The following is a 26378-nucleotide window of genomic DNA, read 5'->3' as shown; positions in this document are numbered from 1 at the left end:
GATACATAAAAATATTAAGCAGTACGTGTCTGCTGCCAAAATTTTTGAGAAAGTCAAACCACTGAACTGATGGAAGTCACTGGCTAAGCACTTGGAACCACCGTTTGTAGAAGAGCTAAACAAGCTTTTACAGTGGTAGCTTCTGCAAGTGCAGAGAGAATGTTTTCTGTTCATTCAACTAGTCCAGCAGTTTTATTTTCACCAAAAGTTTGAAAGTAACTACCAAATATTAAGCAGTGCATGTCTGCTGCCAAAGTTAAGAAACCAATCTGGAGTTGAAAAAGCAGGAAAGTTTGTCTTCCTCTACCAGTCTAATGCTATGTCTACACTGCGCACCTTAGAGTGGCACAACTGTGCCGCTATAGCCGTGCCGTTGTAAGGCACTCATTGTAGCCACTCTTTGTCGGCAGGAGAGAGCTCTCCTACCGACAAAATAAAACCATCCCCAGCAAGGGGAGGTAGCTTTGTTGGCAGGGGAGCATCTCCCACCAACAAAGCACTGTCCACACCGGCGCTTTTCATCAGTAAAACTTTTGTCAGTCGGGGGAGTGTTTTTTTCACACCCCTGACCAGTGATGAGCTGCCAGAAGCTGAAGAACCAGTTCCTTCAGTCGTTCCTGATCTTCGGCAGCACTGAAGGACCTGCCGAAGTGCCGCCGAAGGCTCGGAGTGCCGCCGGGCGAGTAAAAATTCACAGGGGAGCCTCCCCAGCCGAGAGCTCAGGCGGGACGGACAGGACGGTCCTGCAGGCTGCATGTGGCCCGCAGGCTGGAGTTTGCCCACCCCTTTAACAACCGGTTCTAAACCGGCTTCAAAATTTAGCAACCGGTTCACGCGAACTGGTGTGAACCAGCTCCAGCTCACCACTGCGCGTGACTGACAAAAGTGTTACTGATGAAAGTGCAGTGTAGACATAGCCTAAGAATAAAAATGAAGTGTAAGAGGATGAGAGCTATTAGTTCTAGAAATCTTGAAGGACATGGTGACCAGACACAATCAGTTCAATTCACTAATTGCAGATACTGCCTTTGTTTAATCAGTTTTAAATGCAAAATATGTTTTGGTTAAAAAAATGTCTTATGCATCCAACACATTTCAGATAGTTTAACTAATGAATTTTTTGGAAATGCTGCTTTTGTACATTTTAACTGAATTCCAGTTTCGATCCAAACAGACCATGACACAAATCACAAGTAAAACAATCTAGTAAATAAGCTCATCACTCACTATTTTCCAACATCAAAAATGCAAAAATAAAGAATCTCAATAAATGTATGTTAAGCTACATAATTGCTTAAGTAAATATATAGATATATAGTGCATCATCCTGCTTAGCTAAATGTACCAAATTTAGTGCAAAGGCTATATTTAGTTGCAAATCAACATTATAATGGTTACAAATGAATGCGAAATAACCTTTAAGAAAATAAAGTACAAATGCAACATGAGAATAAAATTGAAGATTGAAATCAAGGTTTCCTGCTCTCTAATTTCAATCATGATTGAAATCATCAATTTAAAATCGCTTTGATTTAATCAATCTACCCTAATTACAATGGTAATTAGAAAAATAAAAACTAGGACTTTTTAGTAAAAGTGAAGATTTTACAATATAGATCTTGACAAAGGTTGTTGTTGGAGGCAGCTATCTTAATGCTGTGTGCTCTGTAGGAAAAAAAAGACTTCGGACGTTATGCTAGCTTGCAGGTGCTGTGTCGTTTTATTTATGTGAGAACATATTGAAAGTTCCAAAACCTAACAGCAATTACAAGGGCACTTTATTTGGAAACTGCTAAGATCCAGTTTCCTAGCTGCAGAAGAGTCTGGAAAGTGAAAACAATATATTTGCAGGACTATGTATCTCAAAAGCCTCTTAAATCATAAAGTGTGTCAGAGAGGCACTCCATGGAGTGAAAAGAAAGTTCCCAAGAGAAAGGGGTAAGAGTGTGGCATCTTTATTTAAAGATGGCGGGAGGGGGGATTTACAAGAGAAAGTAAAATAGAATGTAAGAAAATCCCTTTGGGATCCATCTGGACAGATCCTGGGACAAGAGAGGAGCTTATTAGCAGCAGGTGAATGCCTCTGGAATACCACTGATGGTCCTGGTTTAATTGTTTTTCAGATCATCATATTGGCAGCTCTAGCAGCACCTCTGAGTCACTGATGAAAAAAATAGCCTTCTGCAATAAGTTGGACCACTCTAACCTCTGTGTAATAACAAACCAAGTACTGTAGCAAACTGATACCTGAAGATACCAAGCAAGGGGGTGAGGAGAAGGGAAAGTGATTTTTGTATTTTTTTTATTAATGGATAATGACTACGTTCAATGGCCAGAGAAAGCAGCAATGGCATTCACTGCTCCCTTTCATGTATTTCTGATTTAACATGGTAGGTGATGGGTGAGAATAAGGGAGGTGTATGGTAACCGAAATTGTGGATGGGGGAAGACAAGGGTGGGCAGCACAGCAGGAGGAGCACTGTTTGTGAGGGGCAGCAGCATTTGTGCAGGAAACATGGGGCGCAGAGCAATGAGTAGTGTGGGGACTGGGAGGGGGTCATGGAGAACCTGTCTATTTGCGGTAGTTGGAGAGAAATGAAGCTGTGCAGTTGGTGGGGGAGTTGGGGAGAAGCAGAGCATTTCTAGGGGTAACAGGGTAGGGAAGAGCAGGGTTTCTGCTTCAGGGGGACCATAGGCTGGAGGAGCCAAGCTCTAGCAGAGCTGCATTCTGACAAACCAACTAAACCTAAGGATAGTCAGAAGCAGTAGCCATCTGTCAAACCATAGGATCTTCATTGGAATGAAGCTTCTCTTCAGTTCACTTCTCAAGTCATTGGGATTCGGGGAGCCAGGTGGGAAAATGGATTATGTGGGAGAGGATATCTTGGGATGGGGTGTCATAGGACTAGATATGGGAGGGTGATGGTGAGTAAGTTTGTGCTGGGGAGCAGAAATTGTAGAAGAAATAAGCAGTCTATAAGGGGGCTGCACTCTTACAAACCACCTATATATTTTGTCAGAGAGGTGCTTCACCCTCCCTTACTCCACACACACAGAGAATGGTCCACCACCACTTCACCTTACTACAACCCTGCTCTTCACATGCCTTTTCCCATACTGTCTTGTACCTCAGCCTCCCCTGACTTGGAACAGGGCCAGAGAGAATCTTTTATGGGTCATCAGAATGAAGCTACATTTTGACAACCATAGCTGCCCTCTGCAAATTTCTTTGCCTCATCTTGCCAGAACCACTTTTGATCCCAATCCCATCACATAGCCCCGCTTCCCATCCCAAAAATCCATGGGGGTAGAGCCGTGATTCAGCAAAATAACCAGTAGTGTAATTAAGCATGTGACTAGTCCCACTAACTTCAATGAGTTTACTTGTGTGATTAAAGTTAGGCATAAAATACCTTGCTGACTTGGAGCCTGTGGGCTTGATCCTGCTCCCCGTACAGACAGTGGCTTCAATGGGAGCATGAGCAGGCACTATGTGAGGAATGAAGCTGAGGACTCTGAACTGGACTGGACAGCGGTGGAGAACAGAAGTAGATGTTAGATCTGGGCAGTTCCAATGTCTTGTCTGTGTGGATCTAAATTATATGATGATTAATAAAGGGAATAACTTTTTGGGTAAACTGTGAAAAATTACCCATTTCTGAGAAGCTGTGTGTGTGAAATTTGGCATGACTGCGATTTTATAGTTGAGTCCTTTAAAAAAAAATAAAAGTGATGCTCAGCGGAAACATCAGAAAGATAATATCATCTCTGAGAAGGTTTCTAAATTTGACCAAAAAATATGATGGAAAAATCAGTTACTGTTTTAAATTTGGAGACCACATTCAATCATTAAAGTGTGAAATATAGGGAATTTATACTTTAAGTGCAAATCTCAATGCAACGTTAACTGTGGAGCTGCTAGTGCATCTCTATCATAGGTTTGTTTAACTTGCGGTAGAAATGCTAGCATGTTGCAGGAGGTTTAAAGGGCTATAGTCTCGTTTGTTTTTCAAGTCAAGACCTGCACTGGAAATCAGAACAAATCCATTTTAATTGTGATTAACTGCACTATTGTATTAACATGCCCTCCAGTGTAGATGATATAGTGTAGAGGCAGGCTAACAGCAGCAAAAAACAAAGTACCTTAAAAACCCAAAACCCTAACACTCAGTCCTCCTATATTGGGTGATAGTTTTCCATCAATTTTTAAATGTTTATTAATAAACACTGAGCAAGGCAGAACTTGGAAAAATAACTTCAGTAACAATATATATACTGAATGAAAGTAGAAATAATTAAATTAAGACAGTACGGGGGAACACAAAAGGTTTTTAACTACTGATATCTAGAGGGGTGAAAAACAACTTAATTATGTTGTTTAGTTAATATGGATTGTTAATGCAATAAGGCTTAAGTGTTCTAGAATTTGAAACTGATGTGAAAAATTAGAAGTAGTTATGGTGCTTAAACAATTATACTATAGCTCCAGTCATAAACATTTACAGCTGATCCTATCAAAACACCATTTCATTGTCTTGTGTTTTGTCTATTTAAAAAAGCTTGGTTACTAAACAAATAAGAGCTGCATAACCATTAAAGAGTTTCAGAAACAGCCAAAACAGCATGGTCATCATTCACTACTCATCTACCATTTATTTAAATAATAAACACACATGCATCCAAACTAATCTTAGGGTCTATTTTGTAATTTTGTAATCACTCTGTGATTTAAACAAATTCCTGCTCCTGAAAAGCAGAACAGCATGTTGTCTCCCACTGAGTCCCAGGCCTACAACAGATAGAACACCTTTGCTAGTTCAGCCCTACTTAGGCCCTAAATTATTTCCCAAGGTATTTTTTTTCTGGCTCATTTGATTCTTCATGGAGGAGGCCTCAGCTGACTCCAGTAAAGGTCTGTATAGTGCTTCAGAAATCTCATTCATTTCTCCATATACCCACATTTTTAGTATCCCCCCATATTTACCATTGAGGTATCTCATTTTTCCGTGGAAAGAAAGGTTGTCAAACTAAAAGGTTGGTACAGAACTTGGATCCAGATCCTCAGAAGGTCTTTTGGAATTTAAGTCTACCATTTAGGCATTGCTGACATTCTCAGAATTGCTATTCAGTTGCAGCCTATCCGTGTAGGCACATAAGTTTCTGCTGGTCAGCATTCATGAAGACATCTAAGCCCTGACATTGCCCCACAACTAATGAGCTGCCCAGAATACTAGCTCATACCAAAGCTCCAGGGGCCCTGAAGCAGGCTGGAGAACACTTATGAGAACACTAGAACACCTATCTTGCCAGTACAGCAAGGTGTATACAAAAGACAGCTGCGGCATGCAGGTCAGGAATTTTCAATGAGGGGTGTGTGTCTGTATTGGTAGACAGGACTCCTTTCCCCCCTCTGGCCTCACCCCCAAGATGCAGAGTCAAATCCCTGTTCTGTCCAATTTGGAGGGACATGAAACAACATTCCAGGTGAGTACACTAACCATCAATCCTGAGTGGAGGGAGACACCTATCTCTGGCCTGTGGGTCATGCTCCTAAGGCCCAGATCAATGGGAATTAGATGTATAAATATCTTTGAAGATCTGACCCTAAGCTCACCCCCCTCCACTTTCTTCTGCATCTCACTTTTGGTTAACTTACCCAGCTCCCTGCTCATCTTGCTGGCTTTTGAGGATCCCTTCCTTATGTGCCTACCGCTCCCCATTCATTGCATGGACAGCCTGGGCACCTAACTCGATCTGAGGATTCCACTAGGTAGCAGGGCACCTAGGGGTTAGACATAGCAACACCTAAGTACCTTTGTGGATCTGGTCCTAGGAGAGTGCAATCAAGGGCTTTGTGTTAACATTCTAGGCAAAGAGCATCACATCTGCTGTTCACCCATTCATCATCTCCCTCTGGCAGAGCAACAACCAAGTCCAAATCCAGTTGTGAACCTATGGTCTCAGTTTTGGTCTCTGGTATGCCAGTGGCAATCAGGAGTAATTCTACTTAAGTCACTGCTGTTAAAACCATTGTATGAGAGATCACAGTCAGGCCCCTACAATATTTCTAATTCAGCATTGTACCACATAAATGCCACTAGGTGGATTACACAATATATTTCTTCAAGGGCAGAATATGGGGAAATTAAGTAATACATTAAAAGAGCAAAAATAATAAAGTGTGCAATAATTGCTTTGAGAAGTATTCTTCATATAACCCAAGTAATACAAGGACACAATTATTATCCCAGAACACCAGATGATCAGCATATCCCTCAAACTCATCTAGTTTAAACTCAGACACTTTTTCTGTTTGAAGAGTCTGTGTTAGCAGGAGGAAAACACACTGAACCCAAATAATTCCATTCTCTTATTGGCCACTGATTTTTAAGTGCCACTACTGTGATTGGCAAGACAGTAAAGTAGCATGCAAAGTAACAGGAAACCCTCGGTTATACATTAGTGTCTGTGTGGCAGTACTTAGTGATACAATATAATGTGATGAATGACCAACAGCATTAACTGATACAACACTCTGGTGAGATTCTACTGTTCATGTAAGATAAGCTGCTACTTTATTGTGCATTAACTGTCTGACATGTTCAATGTACCACATATATCAAATAAGCCCTGGAGATATAGAAAATGAGGCATGATACAAAATTGCATTTTTCCTCAAAGTCTGTTTCATGAGTCATGACTTCATCAAGGCATTTGTGGCATTTCCAAGATGCCCTATATTCTGCAATATAGTATAGATAAGTATGAATTTTTCTTAGGGTGTTTTAGTATCTCTGAAAGTGAGAAATGTATGAACTACTTAGGAGGCAAGCAAGTTACTATGATGATATATGGTACATGGTATATGGTTTTCCTGGTACAGCCATGAAAGTAGCTTAATCTACCCTCTAATTACCATACTTTCCCAAGTTATCATGTAAACACCATGCTACTAAAGGTTACATATTAGTAAAAATATCAACTAGTGCCAATGCACCTCTAATGGGCATCAAAACTCCAACTATTCTTGCACAGCTACTTGGTCAAACCTTACAAGTTGAGTGGTGGTTTTGTAATGTGGATAATCATTCAAAAGCAATTTAAAGTAAATTAGAACCACCTTGATGAGCCTTTGCCAATACAATTTCATTTCCAGTAGATTCCAGCACCTATTAGAAGCCTGCTGAAACATTCAGATTGTTAAGTGCTGTTTCCTTCAGACAGTTTTGCCCACATGGTACTTGTATTTCTCCATTCTCCAACTCTCTCCATTCCCATGACCAATATATACACTGCCTTCCAGAAGACAAAATGAAACTTCCCTTCCAAACCATCTGGCAGTAGTCTCCCCAGATGTGTCAAGTCCAATTCAGATTAGATAAATATATGTGTGTGTGCATACACTAACACACACGGTAAGGGAAACGGAAAATAAAGTGTTAATCATTAATGGCCTGACACAGCTATGAAAATATTTTTCAAGCTAGTCTATAAATTTACAGACAGAAACCAAGATCCAAGAATTTAATTGGTTTTCCTAAACTTAATCTTTGCTCCCAGAACTGTCCCTATCTTTTAATCCCAGCATACCATGTGACATTTGGCTGGGAGAAAGTGTCTGCTTGCAGAGGGATTCTCTCAGTTAGAACTCAAATCTCCTTTGATCAAAGGCGACAATAGTGAATATCTGCTATGTCTTTGAGGCTGTAGCCAGAAGCCAAACAGAAGGAGATTGGAAAAGGTTTCAAGCAAAAATGTTACAGAAAGGCAGAGACAGACAGTTTGGAGAAATCACATTTTTCCTTATTCTAGAGACGTTCCTTGTTCAGTGTTAGATGAAAGTGACTATGAGATCATCATTGTCACATGACAACAATGGCAAGAGATTCCTTAATGGTGTGTCAAGCATTCTCTCATTTTTAGACACATGAAGACATCCACGCATCTCCTCTAGAGACAGGCAGGCAGGGATGTCACAGATGTTTGGTAGAATGGATGCAACCCATCCTGTAGAGATTTAGGGGAAGAGAACCATATCTTCAGTTCTGTATAAGGCAGGAAGGAAGGAGCTGGCCAGTTAGGTCCCATTTTTTCTCCTTGCCCTGCAGTACCTCAAAGCCTTCCCAAGGCTTCCTCAGCAAAAGAGAGACAGAAAGAAGACCCTAACTCAGTGGAAGTGAGTAAGGGACATCAAAATCCAGACACCTGGTCCACAGTTAGTGACACTTGCTGCAGCTATCCCAACCTCCCTTGTACCATTCTTGTCCCCCTGCCAACTGAGGTGTTTTACCTACACTTCAGACACTTCCGCTCTGCTTCTCTCTGAAGGCGTGTCATAAATATAAAGAGAAGGATAAACTCCTTTAAAATCCCTCCTGGCCAGAGGAAAAATCCTCTCACCTGTAAAGGTTTAAGAAGCTAAAGGTAACCTCGCTGGCACCTGACCAAAATGACCAATGAGGAGACAAGATACTTTCAAAAGCTGGGAGGAGGGAGAAAAACAAAGGGTCTGTGTCTGTCTGTATGCTGCTTTTGCCGGCGACAGAACAGGAATGGAGTCTTAGAACTTTTAGTAAGTAATCTAGCTAGGTATGTGTTAGATTATGATTTCTTTAAATGGCTGAGAAAAGAGCTGTGTTGAATAGAATGACTATTCCTGTCTGTGTGTCTTTTTTGTAACTTAAGGTTTTGCCTAGAGGGATTCTCTATGTTTTGAATCTAATTACCCTGTAAGGTATCTACCATCCTGATTTTACAGAGGTGATTCCTTTACTTCTATTAAAAGTCTCCTTGTAAGAAAACTGAATGCTTTTTCATTGTTCTAAGATCCAAGGGTTTGGGTCTGTGGTCACCTATGCAAATTGGTGAGGATTTTTACCAAACTTTCCCCAGGAAGTGGGGTGCAAGGGTTGGGAGGATTTTGGGGGGAAAGACATGTCCAAACTACGTTTCCCAGTAAACCCAGATAAAGTTTGGTGGTGGCAGTGGAAATCTAAGGGCAAAGGATAAAATTAACTTGTACCTTGGGGAAGTTTTAACCTAAGCTGGTAAAAGTAAGCTTAGGAGGTTTTCATGCAGGTCCCCACATCTGTACCCTAGAGTTCAGAGTGGGGAAGGAACCTTGACAAGGCGCTATAGGTGTCTCTTCCCACAGCCAAGCACCTCAGGAAGGGTTTGCTGGTGCCTGTCCTGTGTCCCCAGTTGATGGCAGGTCTTTGAGGATGTGGTACTTTATTTCCTCCCTTCTGCTGGCTATAAGTACTTAACTCTTCAGCTGCCTACTCCACGCAAGTGTGCCTTAGGGATAGCAAGAAATATGACTTATTACTGTTAGGAGAAAAAGGTTCCTAGAGGCTTCTGAATTCCCCCCAAAGTTTTCATTTTTTATTCAAGCCCCCTTTTTTTGTAATTAAACATGAAACTTACCTTTTTAATAAGTAAGGGTAAGGGGGGAAAGTGAGAGTAACCAGCATGTAAAAAACAGTAACCTACCTTTCGTAACTGTTGTTCTTCGAGATGTGTTGCTCATGTCCATTCCATTCTAGGTGTGTGCGCACCAAGTGCACAGTCGTTGGAGATGTCTGTCTTAGCAGTAATCATAGGGTTGGCTGTGGTGTCCCCTTGAGTACTGCGCTCATGCGTCGATATATCAGGTGCCGCTGACCCTACACCCTCTCGGTTCCTTTTTGCTGGCAACTTCGACAGAGGGGCAGGAGGGCAGGTAATGGAATGGACATGAGCAACACATCTCAAAGAACAATCATTGTGAAAGGTAGGTAACTGTTTTTTCTTCTTCAAGTGCTTGCTCATGTAAATTCTATTCTAGGTGACTCCCAAGCAGTATCCTCGGAGGTTGACTCGGAGTTCACAGTCTAATGGCTTTCAGTATTGCTCTACTGAAGCCAGCATTGTCCCGGGCCTGCTGGGTAAAGACGTAATGGGATGTGAACATGTGGATGGATGACCAGGTGGCCACCTTAGAGATGTCCTGGATAGGCACTTGGGCTAGGAAAGCTGCCAGAGGTTTTCACCCTGGTTGAATGGGCGGTGACAATCGCTGGAGGTGGCACCTTCACCTTGTTGTAGCAGTAGTGAATGCCGGTGGTGATCCAAGAAGAAATTCTTTGAGCAGACACTGGATGACCTTTCATTCTGTCAGCCACTGCGATGAACAGCTGCGTAGATTTGCGGAATGGCTTGGTCCATTCAATGTAGAAGGTTAGCGCCCTTCTAACATCTAGGGAATGCAGCTGAAGCTCCTCCTCCGACTTATGGGGCTTTGGAAAAAAAACGAGCAGATAAATGTCCTGCCCATATGAAACTGGGAGACCACCTTGGGCAGGAAGACCAGGTGTGGACGCAGTTGGGCCTTGTCCTTGTAAAAGACTGTATAGGATGGTGCCTTAATCTCAGAGACCCAGCAGGCCAAAGTTATGGCAACCAAGAATGTTACCTTCCAAGGAAGGAGGAGGAGAGAACGTGAAACCAGAGGCTCAAAGGAGGGGTGCCTGAACAGGGCTAGCATGAGATTTAGGTCCCACAGAGGAACTAGGTCCCTGATGTGTCGGTAGAGGTGATCAAGGCCCTTGAGGAAACTGGCAGTCATGCCATGGGCAAAAACCAACCTGTCCTCTAGCGGCGGATGGAAAGTTGAAATAGCAGCCAGATGGATCTTGATGGATGACAGGCCTTGGAGCTTGAGGTGCAGAAGGTAGTCCAAGATTAACTGCGGTGAAGCCCACTCAGGCCGAATGCCTTTATTTGAGGAACAACACATAAACTGCCTCCACTTGGCTGTGTAGGTCGCTCTAATGGAGGGCTTTCTGCTGGACAAAGATTTGCTGAACTCTAGCCAAGCACTCCTTCTCCTCCACATTTAGCCAAGCAGCAGCCAAGCCATCAGGTGCAATACTGTCAGGTTTGGGTGCAGGAGGGCGCTGTGATTTTTGTGACAGCAAATCCAGCTGGAGCTGTAGAAGAGCAGCCACTGAGAGGTCTAGCAATGTGCTGAACCTGTGTTGGCATGGCCAAGCTGGCACTATGAGGCTCATCTTTGCCTGCTTGATCTTCATGAGGACTCTGTGGATCAACGGAACTGGGGGAAAGGCATACATTAGAGTCCCCGACCACGGGAGCAGGAAAGCGTTCAATAGAGAGCCTCTGTTGACCCTCCGAAAGGGTCCCCTGAACGCAAACAGATCCACCTGGGGAGTACCCCACCTGCGGAAGATGATGCTGACTGTGATGTTGCACTCCATATGTTTTATGAAAATATGCTTGGAATGTGGATATTATGGAATATTCTTTATGCAAAAGGTCCTTTGTAAGGTTTCATTACAAAGCTTATAATCTACTAAGTGTGTTCATCCTATTTGTATGTATATATCATTCTTGTATCTAAAACTAGAAATATGAAGTTAATTCTGAGGTCCTATTGTAATTATGCAAAGTGTGAGTCATTGATGGCACCCATTGACTGGGACAATTGGCTGTAAATGGCTTTGTTTACCTGCAAGCCTTCCTGTGTATGTGACATGGGTAATGAAGAATGAGGTCTCATAGGACATGTGACCAGGTCCCATGATACTGAAATCCATCTTAAACCTGTTGCTTTTCCATTTAGAAGGAGGGGTGGGAACCCAGAGAGAAACAAAGGATTCCCGCCTTGTGCCAAAGATATAAAAGGGGGTGGAACAGAACAAAGGGAGCTGCCAGTCATGAGAAATCCCCTAGTTACCACCTGAGCTGGAACTAACAAGGATTGCACCAAGGGAAAGGACTGGGCCCAGACTAAAAAGGAGTCTAGTCTGTGAAAGAAGCTTATTGGAACATCGCTGAGGGTGAGATTTACCTGTATTCAGTTTCTTAAATGTATTAGGCTTAGACTTGCGTGTTTTGTTTTATTTTGCTTGGTAACTTACTTTGTTCTCTTATTACTTGAAACCACTTAAATCCTACTTTTTATACTTAATAAAATCACGTTTGTTTATTAATTAACCCAAAGTAAGTGATTAATGCCTGGGGGAGCAAACAGCTGTGCATCTCACTCTGTCAGTGTTATAGAGGACTTTACCTTGAATTTATGAGTGAATTTACCCTGTATAAGCTTTATACAGAATAAAACGGATCTACTTGGGTTTGGATCCCATCTGGAGCTGGTGTCTGGGTGCTGGAGATAGGTGACTTGCTGAGCAGTTTTTGGTTATAGTCTGCAGCTTTGGGGGTGTGGACCAGACCTGGTCTGTGTTGCAGCAGGCTAGCATGTCTGGCTTAACAAGGCAGGGTTCTGGAAGTCCCAAGGTGGCAGGGAAAAATGGGCTCAGAGGTAATTCCAGCATGTCATGTGACAGTCCCAAGGGGGTCTCTGTGACTGAACCCGTCACACTGACCACCTCTGAATGCTGAGACCGTTCATGGCAAGATGAAAATGTCCCGCTGAGATAATCTGCCAAACCATTCTTGGCCCCGGGGAGGTGCGCGGCTACAAGATGGATGTCATATTGCACTCAGAAGTCCCATAGCCTGAGGGCTTCCTGGCAAAGAGCAGATGACCTGGCTTTGCCTTGCTTGTTGATATAGAACATAGCCACTGTATTGTCCATCCAGACCTGGACCACCCTGTTCTCCAGGTGAGGTAGGAAGACATGGCAGGCCAAGTGGACCACTCTGAGCTCTCTGACACTAATGTGTAGTGAACAATCACGGCAAGACCAACGCCTTTGTGTGTTGAGATCACCTAGGTGGGCTTCTCATCCCAGGTCCGAAGCATCAGAGACAAGGGTCACTGTTGGCAGGGGGGCGAACAGGACTCCCACCAGCACCCATGCAGGGTTTTGCCACCATGCTATTGGTGACCAAACGCGGTCTGGGACTTTGACTACACAGTCCATGCTGTGTATCTGTTGGGGATGTAGACCAATGCCAACCATGCCTGCAGCGGCCAGAGGTGGAGTTGCGCATGCCAAACCATGTAAGTACAGGCTGCATGTGACCCAACAGCTGCAGGCATGTGTGAGTCGTGGTGAGAGGGTGAGCTTGTGACCTGAGATCGGGTCTGCCATGGCCTGGAACTGGGCCTAGGGGAGGAAAGCCATGGCCTGGGTAGAGTCGAGGACAGCTCCAGTGAACTCCGTGCTGCGTCGGAGCTAAGGTTGACTTTGTTTTGTTTATCAAGAACCCCAGGTCATGACAGGTGGAGCAAGCCAGGTCGAGATGACGCTGTACCTGATCCCAGGATAGGCCTTTTATTAACCGGTCGTCGAGGTATGGGTAAATCTGCACACCTTTTCGCCTTAGGTAAGCGGCCACTGGCACTCTACACTTCATAAACACTCTTATTCATAGATTCATAGATATTTAGGTCAGAAGGGACCATTATGATCATCTAGTCTGACCTCCTGCACAACGCAGGCCACAGAATTTCACCCACCACTCCTACAAAAAAACCTCACACCTATATCTGTGCTATTGAAGTCCTCAAATTGTAGTTTAAAGACCTCAAGGAGCAGAGAATCCTCCAGCAAGTGACCCGTGCCCCATGCTACAGAGGAAGGCGAAAAACCTCCAGGGCCTTCCAATCTGCCCTGGAGGAAAATTCCTTCCCGACCCCAAATATGGCGATCAGCTAAACCCTGAGCATATGGGCAAGATTCATCAGCCAGATACTACAGAAAATTCTTTCCCGGGTAACTTGGATCTTACCCCATCTAAAACCCATCACAGTCCATTGGGCCTATTTACCATGAATATTTAATTACCAAAGCCATGTTATCCCATCATACCATCTCCTCCATAAACTTATCGAGTTTAATCTTAAAGCAAGATAGATCTTTTGCCCCCACTACTTCCCTCGGAAGGCTATTCCAAAACTTCACTCCTCTGATGGTTAGAAACCTTCGTCTAATTTCTAATCTAAATTTCCTAGTGGCCAGTTTATATCCATTTGTTCTTGTGTCCACATTGGTACTGAGTTTAAATAATTCCTCTCCCTCTCTGGTATTTATCCCTCTGATATATTTATAGAGAGCAATCATATCTCCCCTCAACCTTCTTTTAGTTAGGCTAAACAAGCCAAGCTCCCTGAGTCTCCTTTCATAAGACAAGTTTTCCATTCCTCGGATCATCCTAGTAGCCCTTCTCTGTACCTGTTCCAGTTTGAATTCATCCTTCTTAAACATGGGAGACCAGAACTGCACACAGTACTCCAGGTGAGGTCTCACCAGTGCCTTATATAACGGTACTAAGACCTCCTTATCCCTACTGGAAATACCTCTCCTGATGCATCCCAAGACGACATTAGCTTTTTTCACAGCCATATCACATTGGCAGCTCATAGTCAACCTATGATCAACCAATACTCCAAGGTCCTTTTCCTCCTCCGTTACTTCTAGTTGATGCGTCCCTAGCTTATAACTAAAATTCTTGTTATTAATCCCTAAATGCATGACCTTACACTTCTCACTATTAAATTTCATCCTATTCCTATTACTCCAGTTTACAAGGTCATCCAGATCCTCCTGTAGGGTATCCCTGTCCTTCTCTAAATTAGCAATACCTCCCAGCTTTGTATCATCTGCAAACTTTATTAGCACACTCCCACTTTTTGTGCCCAGGTCAGTAATAAAAAGATTAAATAAGATTGGTCCCAAAACCGATCCCTGAGGAACTCCACTGGTAACCTCCCTCCAACTTGACAGTTCACCTTTCAGTAGGACCCGTTGTAGTCTCCCCTTTAACCAATTCCCTATCCACCTTTCAATTTTCCTATTGATGCCCATCTTATCCAATTTAACTAATAATTCCCCATGTGGCACCGTATCAAACGCCTTACTAAAATCTAAGTAAATTAGATCCACTGCGTTTCCTTTATCTAAAAAATCTGTTACTTTCTCAAAGAAGGAGATTAGGTTGGTTTGGCACGATCTACCTTTTGTAAAACCATGTTGTATTTTGTCCCATTTATCATTGACTTCAATGTCCTTAACTACCTTCTCCTTCAAAATTTTTTCCAAGACCTTGCATACTACAGATGTCAAACTAACAGGCCTATAATTACTCGGATCACTTTTTTTCCCTTTCTTAAAAATAGGAACTATGTTAGCAATTCTCCAATCATACGGTACAACCCCTGAGTTTACAGATTCAGTAAAAATTCTTGCTAATGGGCTTGCAATTTCTTGTGCCAATTCTTTTAATATTCTTGGATGAAGATTATCTGGGCCCCCCGATTTAGTCCCATTAAGCTGTTTGAGTTTCGCTTCTACCTCAGATATGGTGATGTCTACCTCCATATCCTCATTCCCATTTATCATGCTACCATTATCCCTAAGATCCTCTTTAGTCTTATTAAAGACTGAGGCAAAGTATTTGTTTAGATATTGGGCCATGCCTAGATTATCCTTGACCTCCACTCCATCCTCAGTTTTTAGCGGTCCCACTTCCTCTTTCTTTGTTTTCTTCCTATTTATATGACTATAGAACCTTTTACTATTGGTTTTAATTCCCTTTGCAAGGTCCAACTCTACTTGACTTTTAGCCTGTCTCACTTTATCCCTACATATTCTGACCTCAATAAGGTAGCTTGCCTTACTGATCTCTCCCTTCTTCCACTCCCTATATGCTTTCTGCTTTTTCTTAATTACCTCTCTAAGATGCTTGCTCATCCAGCTTGGTCTACAACTCCTGCCTATGAATTTTTTCCCCTTTCTTGGGATGCAGGCTTCCGATAGCTTCTGCAGCTTTAATTTAAAATAATCCCAGGCCTCCTCTACCTTTAAACCCATAAATTCTTCAGTCCAATCCACTTCCCTAACTAATTCCCTTAATTTTTGAAAGTCAGCCCTTTTGAAATCAAAAACCCTAGTTGCAGATTTATTTTTGTTAATCCTTCCATTCAGTTTGAACTGAATTAGCTCATGATCACTTGAGCCAAGATTATCCCCTACAACCATTTCCTCTATGAGGTCCTCATTAGTCACCAAGACCAAATCTAAAATGGCATCCCCTCTAGTCGGTTCAGCAACTACTTGCTGAAGGAATCCATCAGCTATCGCATCTAGGAAAATCTGAGCCCTATTATTATTACTAGCACTCGTCCTCCAGTCTATATCTGGGAAGTTAAAGTCTCCCATGATCACACAGTTTCCATTAGTATTTACTTTATTAAAAACATTAAAAAGGGCTCTATCCATATCCAAATTAGATCCCGGCGGTCTATAGCACACCCCAAGCACTATCCCAGGGGAGGCTCTAATAGTTTTCTTCCCCAATTTAATTTTTGCCCAGACAGACTCAGTCATACCCATTTCATCGCTTCTTATTTCTTTACATTCTATCTCATCATTGATATACAGTGCTACTCCACCACCTTTACCTTTATTTCGGTCTTTCCTAAACAGCACATACCCTTCAATACCTGTAGCCCAGTCATGACTACTATTCCACCAGGTCTCTGTTATACCTATAATATCTGGTTTCACTTCCTGCACCAGTAACTCTAGTTCCTCCATTTTGTTACCTAGGCTCCTTGCATTAGTGTACAAACATCTTAATTTTTGCTGTTTAGCCTCACTCACATTCTGTACCCTATTAGGCACGGTTATTTTACTACCAGTATAACCTATTAGACTTGTATCTACACTGCCCATCCTCCTACCTACAGCTGTATCCACTCTTACTTCATTTTCTTTCCACTCTATGCTGAATTCTGGCGTGGAGATTACCTGGACATCTCCCAACCATCTCCCCCAAATTCCTAGTTTAAAGCTCTCTTAATCAGTTGTGCCAGCCTCCATCCTAGAAGTCTATTTCCTTCCCTACTCAGATGAAGTCCATCCCGAGAGAACTGTCCTCTATCCATGAATGCCTCCCAATGGCCATACATCCCAAAGCCCTCCTTATAGCACCACTGCCTAAGCCATCTATTGATAGTCATAATCTTGTCACACCTTTGTTGCCCTTCTCTAGGAACAGGCAGAATCCCACTAAAGATCACCTGAGCCTCAATTTCCTTAAGCGTCCTCCCCAGCCTAGCATAGTCTCCCTTAATACTCTCCAGCGAGAATCTAGCCGTATCATTTGTTCCCACATGAAGGATAATTAGGGGATTCTTTCCCGCTCCCTTTAGAATCCTTTTCAACCTCAGGTCTACATCCCGTATCTTAGCACCCGGAAGACAGCACACCCTCCTATTTTCTGGATCAGCTCTGGTTACAGGCCTATCTATTCTTCTCAGTAAAGAGTCCCCAATCACATAGACCTGCCTTTTCCTAGTGACGGTGCTATTCTCCAGTCTATCCCCTGTTCCCTCTGGCTGCAAGTTCTTTCCATTCCCATTCTCCCTTGTAATCCTTTTTAACCCATCCTGTATCCTCCTGGGGCTCATATTTGGTGTAATCTCCATTAACTCTTCCCCTTTTCCTATAGGACTAACCTCTCTTCTCTTCTTCCTTGCCCTGTCACCTTCAGTGACCACCTGCTGAGCCCCTTCTTCATTTTCCAACTCTGCAAACCTATTCTTAAGCTCTATTTCTCCTTTCTCCTTAGCCCGCCTTTTCCTCTGCCTAGTTCTTTTAGTCACATGCTTCCACTGACCACTTTCCTCACCCAGTCTCCCCTCAGAATTCCTTAGTCCTGCTTCCATCTGCAAGTCTGAGCTTTTCCCTTCAGATACCTCATGTCTTGGCTCCATAATCTGCTCAAACCCCTTCCTAAACTCTACCAGACTTTCCACCTGCATCTCCAAACCTCGGATCTTTTCCTCCATCAGCTCTATCAGACGGCACTTCATGCAGACAAAACTCTTACCAGGTGCCCCCTCCAGGATCATGTACATACCACAGCTTCCACATCCAGTCATCTTCATTGTGTCATCTGCTACATGGGTCACTCCCACTGCCACCTCTGTATCTGTCATATCCTTCCCACCTAAATCCTGTTATTCTTCTCCTCCAACAGAACTCCCACTCAAACTCCCCTGTTTACAGCTCTGTTTGCTGGCTCCTGTGCCGCTGCAGCCAAAGGCCAAAGGGCGTTGCCATCAATTGAAAATGGTGGTGGCCCAACAAAAAACAGAGGAAACCCCTAGTTTGTCACAGAAGATTTTAATTTAAGAAAAAAACCACTCATTCATTTATTTCGCAATGTCAGAAACAGGCCTATAAATCCTAGGCCAAACACGTCTATAATATTTCAATTTATTAAAATGATACACAAAATATATACAAAAATCACAGAACTAGCAAGTCACATATTTAATTTTGCCAGTCAACATTACTTCTTTTCACCTTCTACCCCCCACATCTTTGGGTCAGGGGTCTTGTCTTAATGTCTTCTGATTAAGTGCCAAAGATAGTGGTGGCACTATGAATAAAAACCACTATGAATTACACTAACTGTAATCAACTGTACTTTGCACAAAGTTGTTAAAAAACAAACCAATGGCAGCATGACAGGCAATCAGACTTCAAGTTATTTTAAACAATGGTTTTCAGAGTGGTTGTTAAAATACTGAATGTTGGAAGGTGATGGTTTTGAGTACACAGAGGCAAAGAATTTTTGAATGAAGCAATCCTAATTTTTAAGTTTCAAGCAAAGCTGTCTGCTTATAAAAATAGCTTAAAAAGCACTAGGACTTAAGTGGCCAGATACTATATGAAGGACAAAGGTAGGGAGTAATCATCCTGTGCAGTGTAACTATTTCTGTGTGAGTCATTCAAACACTCTCACAAACATAAGGAATCTCTCAGATTTTAAAAGGTTGAAGATATTGACCTAGTGTGAACTCAGACTGTTTAAGGCATGTTAGCATTGTAATTTAGAATTAAGAATGAATATTATACTATGGTCCATATGTTTGTGAGGTGGTCCTGTACTTAAACAATCTTTTTGCCAGTGGTATTCTAAAATGATATGACACAGCAGTAATATTTTTAACACAATCTATTTGTACAGTTGTCCCAGAGCTCCAGAGAACAAGCTCCTATTCCTTGCTACATAAGTAAGGAATTGCCAAGCTGTCTCATCTAGTTTCTGCATTTAATAATTTTAAGTCATTCATACCTAAGGGTATATGAACAAGCTGATAGGCCCTGATGAAATGCACTCTAGGTTACTTAAGGAACCAGCTGAAACAATCTCAGGAGTGTTAGCAATTTTCTTTGAGAACTTATGGAGGACAAATGAGCTTCTAGAGGACTGGAGAAGGGCAAATATTGTACCTATCTTTAAAATGAGAAACACAAGAGAGCCCAGAGAATAATACACCAGTCAGACTAACTCCAATCCCTGGAAAGATACTGGAACAAATGATTAAGCAATTATTTTGTAAGCACATAGATGATAATAGGGCGATAAATAACAGCCAACATGGATTTGTTAAGAACAAATCATGCCAAACCCACCTAATTTCCTTCTTTGAGAAGCTTACTGGCCTAATGGATATTAGGGAAGCTGTAGACATATCTTGATTTTAGTAAAGCATTTGATACAGTCCCACGTATTCTCCTACGCAAACTAGGGAAATGTGGTCTAGATGGAGTTACTATAACTTAGGTGCACAACTGGTTGAAAGACCATACTCAGAGAGTAGTTATCAGTGGTTTATTACATGCTACCAACACTGTAGCATTGACCCAACAGCTGTAGCATTTAATTTCAGAAAGGGGAACTACACAAAAATGAGTCAGTGAAATAGAAATAAAAAGCTACAGTACCAAAAGTAAAATCCCTGCAAGCTGCATGGAAACTTTTTAAAGACACCATAATAGAGGCTTAACTTAAATGTATACCCCAATTTAAAAAACATAGTAAGTGAGCCAAAAAAGAGCCGCCATGGTTAAACAACAAAGTAAAAGAAGCAGTGAGAGGCAAAAAGGCATCTTTTAAAAAGTGGAAGATAAATCCTAAAGAGGGAAATAGAAAAGAGCATAAACTCTGGCAAATGAAGTATAAAAATATAATTAGAAAGACCAAAATAGAATTTGAAGAACAGCTAGCCAAAGACTCCAAAAGTAATAGCAAAAAATTTTTTAAATACATCAGAAGCAGAAAGCCTGCTAAACAACCAGTGGGGCCACTTGACGATCAAGATGCTAAAGGAGCACTCAAAGATAATAAGGCCATTAAGGAGAAATTAAATGAATTCTTTCCATCAGTCTTCACTGTTGAGGATATGAGGGAGATTCCCAAACCTGAGCCATTCTTTTTGGGTGACAGATCTGAGGAACTGTCCCAAATTGAGGTGTCATTAGAGGAGGTTTTGGACAAATTGATAAACTAAACAGTAATAAGTCTCCAGGACCTGATGATATTCACCCAGGAGTTCTGAAGGAACTCAAATGTGAAATTGCAGGACTACTAATTGACATCTGTAACCTAGCATTTAAATCAGCTTCTGTACCAAATGACTGGAGCATAGCTAATGTGATGCCAATTTTTAAAAGGGCTCCAGAGGTGACTCTGGCAACTACAGGCCAGTAAGTCTCACTTCCGTACCAGGCAAATTGGTTGAAACTATCGTAAAGAACAAAATTATCAAACACATAGATAAACATAATTTGTTGGGAAATAGTCAACATGGTTTTTGCCTCACCAATCTACTAGAATTCTTTGAGGGGGTCAATAAGCATGCGGACAAAGGAGATCCAGTGTATTTAGATTTTCAGCAAGCCTTTGACAAGGTCCCTCACAAAAGGCTCTTAAGCAAAATAAGCAGTCATGGGATAAGAGGGAAGGTTCTCTCATGCATTGGTAACTGGTTAAAAGATAGGAAACAAAGGGTAGGAATAAATGGTCAGTTTTCAGAATGGAGAGAGGTAAATAGTGGTATCCCCCAGGGATTTGTACTAGGCCCAGTCCTATTTAATATATTCATAAATGATCTAGAAAAAGAGGTAAACAGTGAGATGGTAAAATATGCAGATGATACAAAACTACTCAAGATAGTTAAGTCCCAGGCAGACTGCGAACAGCTACAAAAGGATCTCACAAAACTGGGTGACTGGGCAACAAAATGGCAGATGAAATTTAATCATAGAATATCAGGGTTGGGAGGGACCTCAGGAGGTCATCTAGTCCAACCCCCTGCTCAAAGCAAGACCTAATCCCCAACTAAATCATCCCAGCCAGGGCTTTGTCAAGCCTGACCTTAAAAACTTCTAAAGAAGGAGATTCCACCACCTCCCTAGGTAACCCATTCCAGTGCTTCACCACCCTCCTAGTGAAAAAGTTTTTCCTAATATCCAACCTAAACCTCCCCCACTGCAACTTGAGACCATTATTCCTTGTTCTGACATCTGTTACCACTGAGAACAGTCTAGATCCATCCTCTTTGGAACCCCCATTTAGGTAGTTGAAAGCAGCTATCAAATCCCCCCTCATTCTTCTCTTCCGCAGACTAAATAATCCCAGTTCCCTCAGCCTCTCCTCATAAGTAATGGGCTCCAGCCCCCTAATCATTTTTGTTGCCCTCCGCTGTACTCTTTCCAATTTTTCCACACCCTTCTTGTAGTGTGGGGCCCAAAACTGGACACAGTACTCCAGATGAGGCCTCACCAATGCCAAATAGAGGGGAATGATCATGTTGATAAATGCAAAGTAATGCACATCGGAAAACATAATCCTAGCTCTACATATTCAATGATGGGGTCTAAATTAGCTGTTACCACTCAAGAAAGAGATCTTGGAGTCATTGTGGATAGTTCTCTGAAATCATCCACTCAATGGGCAGTACCAGTCAAAAAAGCGAACAAAATGTTGGGAATCATCAAGAAAGGGATAGATAATAAGACAGAAAATATCATATTGCCTCTATATAAATCCATGGTACACCCACACCTTGAATACTGCATGCAGATGTGGTCACCCCATCTCAAAAACGATATCTTGGAATTGGAAAAGGTTCAGAAAAGGGCCACAAAAATGATTAGGGGTATAAAACGCCTTCCTTATGAGGAGAGATTAATAAACCTGGGACTTTTCAGCTTGGAAAAGAGGCGACTAAGGGGGGATATGATATAGGTCTATAAAATCATGAGTGGTAGAGAGAAAGTAAATAAGGAAGTGTTATTTACTCCTTCTCATAATACAAGAACAAGGGGCCGTCAAATGAAATGAATAGGTAGCAGGTTTAAAACAAACACAAAAAAGTATTTTTTCACGCAATGCACTGTCAACCTCTGGAACTCCTTGCCAGACCATGTTGTGAAGGCCAATACTATAATGGAGTTCAAAAGGGAGCTAGATAGATTCATGGAAGATAGGTCCATCAATTGCTATTAGCCAGGATGGGCAGGAATGGTGTCCCTAGCCTCAATTTGCCAGAAGTTGGGATTGGGTGACAGGCCATGGATCACTTGATTATAATCTGTTTGTTCATTCGCTTTGGGGCACCTGCTATTGGTCACTATCAGAGGACAGGATACTGAGCTTGATGGACCTTTGGTCTGACCCAGTATGGCTGTTCTTATGTTCTTAAGTTCACTGTCAAATTGGAGCGTGCATTTAATGGGGTCCCACAAGGATCTGTCCGGGGTCTGGTTTGAGTCAATATTTTCATTAATGACTTAGATAATGGAGTGGAGAATACACTTATAACACCAAGCTGGGAGGTTTTGCTAGCATTTTGGAGGACAGGATTAGAATTCCAAATGATTTGATAAACTGGGGAATTAGTTTGAAATCAACCAGATGAATTCAATAAAGAAAAGAACAAAGTACTACATTTAGGAAGGGAAAAAAATCAAGTGCACAACTACACAATGGGAAATAACTGGGCAGGCAGTAGTATTGCTGAAGAGGATCTGGTGGTTATAGCGATCGCAACTGAATATGAGTCAACAATATGGTACAGTTATAAAAAACGCTAATATTCTGGGGTATATTAACAGGAATGTAGTGTGTAAGACATAGGAGGTAACTGTCCCACTTTACTCAGGACTCATGAGGCCTCATATGGAGTACTGTGTCAGGTTCTGGGCACCACTCTTTAGGAAAGATGTGAATAAATTGGAGAGAGTCCAGAGGAGAGCAACAAAAATGATAAAAATTTTAGAAAATGTATCCTATGAGGAAAAGTAAAAAAAAGATCTGGGTATGTTTTTGTGACGGGTTGGCCCCACCTTTCAGGGTGCCACTGGATGTGCTGGGATCCCACCTGTCCTACTAGTTTTCCTTACTCTGTGCTGCTGTGACAGGCTCTCCAGCCCCTTTCCAGCACACACACAGGCAGGGACACACCCAGCTGTAGAATCACATAGAGTCTGCAATTAGCTCTCTGTGGGAGGGCTCAGCTAGGAGAATGCTCAGCTCTCCTGTGGACACACCCTCTGGAGTATAAACCCAAAATTATATTGTCTTGCACTGTATAGAGATCTATATAGCGTAAGCTCATAAAAATCGCCCGCCCCCTCCCTCAATGTGGAGGGAGATATGCACAGCTCTTTACCCCTGACCCCCACCCCCCAGATATGAATTGCACAAACTGGGTTTTGAAATCAACAAAAAATAAGTTTATTAACTACAAAAGGTCAATTTTATGTGATTATAAGGGATAGCAAACAGAACAAAACAGATTAGTGAGCAAGTAAAACAAAATATGCAAGCTAAGCTTAATTCACTAAAGAAACAGGTTACAAACAGTAATTGCTCACCCTAAATGTTGTTTTAGGCAGGTTGCAGAGTTTCTGCAGGTTAGATTTCGTTATTTCTCTTCAGAGACTAGACCCCCTGTCTCAGCCTGGACTGAGCCCTTGCCTTTCCCCAACTTAGTTCCTTTGTCTCTTCAGGGGCTTTCAGCAGTTTTTCTTCTTGGGCAGGGAGGCAATGGAGAAGAGCCCTGAATGACTCACTTCCCAGCCTTAAATAGGATTTACATAAGGTGGGAATCCTTTGTTTCCAGTGGAAAAATATCAGCAGAGTCCAAGGTGGTACTCCGTACCAGGTGACATAATCACATGACCTTGCAGAGTTAAAGCCATGAGACAAGGTTTATTTGTATGTCCACAGGAAGGAACTCCAGGAAGATGAGAGATCAGCATCTTCAAAGACCCATGCTAATAGCCCATTCAGGCTGTTTGCCTACTGTCTGGTGGGTGTTTCCCCAAGTACATACACCATTGTAATTGTTACATAGTCACTATTCCTAACTTCAGATGCAGAACTGATACATGCATAAAAATTGGATAATCACATTCAGAAAATCATAATCTTTCCAATGATACCTCACATGACCCGTCCCGTGTAAAACATATCTTAGTTATGCCATATTCATATTACAACAATATCTGTATTAAGAATATGGGGTGCAACATCACAATTTAGTCTTGAGAAAAAACAACTGAGGGGAGACCTGATAATTCTTCAAAGATGTTAAGAGCTATTCTAAAGAGGACTGTGATCAGTTGGTCTCCATATCCACTGAAAGCCGGACAAATAATGGGGTTAATCTACAGCAAGGAAGATTTAGGTTAGATACTTAAAAAGCTTTTAAATGTAGGGGTAGTTAAGCACTGGAATAGGCTGCCATATTAAAGAGTAAATAAAAAATAAGTTTGGTCTCAACCCAGAAGGATGCCACCTATGTATTTTGTTGTACATCATCATGACAGAGTGTACAAAAGGAGTTTAGAAACTAGACTAGTCTGTGCATCCTAACACTCTAAAAACTTCCAGCAACCAAAAGCTTCCCAAAAGGGCTGTCTAACATGGTGAAGTTCGCAAGACATCATCTTAAATAGGTTAAGAACTTGGCTAACGGATAGGGCTAAAAACAAACTACAAGAACAATTCAAGGAAAATACACCTTACAATGAGATATTGACCTTGAAAGCTAGACAAATTCAAACTGAAAATAATGTGTAAATTTTTAGGGATGGGGTAATTAACCATTGGAACAGTTTACCAAGTGAGATTGTGGATTCTCCATCATTTGGCGTTTTTAAGTCAAGATCAGATTTCTTCCTGAAAGATAAGCTCTGGTTCAACCACAAGTTATTTAGCTTGATGTGAGAATTACAGGGTAAAATTCAATGGTTGCTGTTATGAAGGAAGTCAAATTAGATAACCATAATAATTCCTTTTGGGCTTGAAATCTCTGAATCAGCTTTGGACACTTCAAAATCCACGCGGATGATCCCTGGTACAACCATCCAGAAGCTCCTGTTCAACTCTTAGATTCCTCACTGGTAATTCCAGACACACAGCTGACCATCGCTGAACAGGACAAAAGACTCACCTGATCTGGAATAGTCAGTAAGCAGAAATAACTCTGCATCTCTATTCAGGATTCTAGCCTCTGATACCGGGGTGATTCAAGAAGAGCCTGGTGAAGATGTGTCTTAAAGTAAAGTTTCTTCCAACCTCTACCCTATTTGACCCAGTGTCCCAGACAGACAAAAATGATTCCAAAACCCCCCAAAAACCATTAAAATACCTTGTCTTCATGGCTAAAAAAGTGTATTTTTAACCTCAGCATAACTAATGTATTTGAGCCATTCCAAGGTAAAAAACACAATGAAATCAAGACACTTCAGTTTTACCTGGAGGTAAACTAGGCAAAATGAAGTTGGTTTCACTATTGTTTTACCTCAGGATAGCGCACATTCATTAGTCACTCTGAGGTTAAAAAGCACTCTGAGATTTTTAAAGCAGTGAAGATAAGGTCAAAGACACCCAAGCCTGCAGAACTTCCCTCCCACCCGTGCTACTTTTGTGTAGGTATCCCTAAGCACTGGAGAGTCATTGGTCACATATTTACACTCCACCCCACTGCTATTTTCATTCTTTTAGAAACAACACCTCACATACTGAGAGAAGGCATGGTGGGGGAAATATGTGACCAAATGACTCTCCAGTTCTTAGGGATACCTACACAAAACAAGGAGTCACCTTCCCCTCACAAACACCCCCCCCCCCAATTCTAACCACTTTCTGGAGACTTGTAGCTGATCAAAAAAAGTCTGCTAGCTCTGGCCATTGCTATGGGGGAGTAAACAAGTTCTGCTCAGTGAGGGGAGGATTAAATGTACAGAACTATGGACTTCTGGGAAAACCTCCAAAAAAATAAAGCAAATTTGAGTTCCTGAATGCATAAATTTTTCCTAGTGGACTAAGGAACACAGAGTCTATTAGCAGAATCAGGCAGGTAGATAGATAGTAGCCATTCCCATCCCTGCCTCCAAGCCACGCACCTCCCACATCCTCTGGGACCCTCAAATTGTTTCACTGTGAAGTAGCAAGGATTATTGTGTATTTTATCATTAACTGGTTTAGAATTCAGGCCAAATGGACATTTGTGTTTAAAATCACTTCTATAGCACTGTAAGCTTATATAAATGAAGTCATTGTAACAGGGTGTGGGATCACCAACTGGTCCCCTCTGA

General features: G+C 42.0%; 1 long non-coding RNA gene across 1 annotated transcript in view; it reads left to right on the top strand.

Moving 5' to 3' along the window:
• The first annotated feature begins 11243 nt into the window (after positions 1–11243).
• The window catches only part of LOC122465076, a 28661-nt gene continuing 13526 nt past the window's right edge, over positions 11244–26378 (top strand). The window contains exons 1-2 of the long non-coding RNA XR_006289642.1: positions 11244–11416; positions 13521–13523. This is a non-coding gene — a long non-coding RNA (uncharacterized LOC122465076). The remainder of the gene's footprint in view (positions 11417–13520; positions 13524–26378) is intronic.

This window comes from Chelonia mydas, chromosome 3 (assembly GCF_015237465.2).
Source record: "Chelonia mydas isolate rCheMyd1 chromosome 3, rCheMyd1.pri.v2, whole genome shotgun sequence".
In the NCBI taxonomy this organism is placed as follows: Eukaryota; Metazoa; Chordata; order Testudines; family Cheloniidae; genus Chelonia; species Chelonia mydas.
Note: the sequence above shows the minus strand (reverse complement) of the source record. Positions and strands in the feature narration are given on the sequence as shown.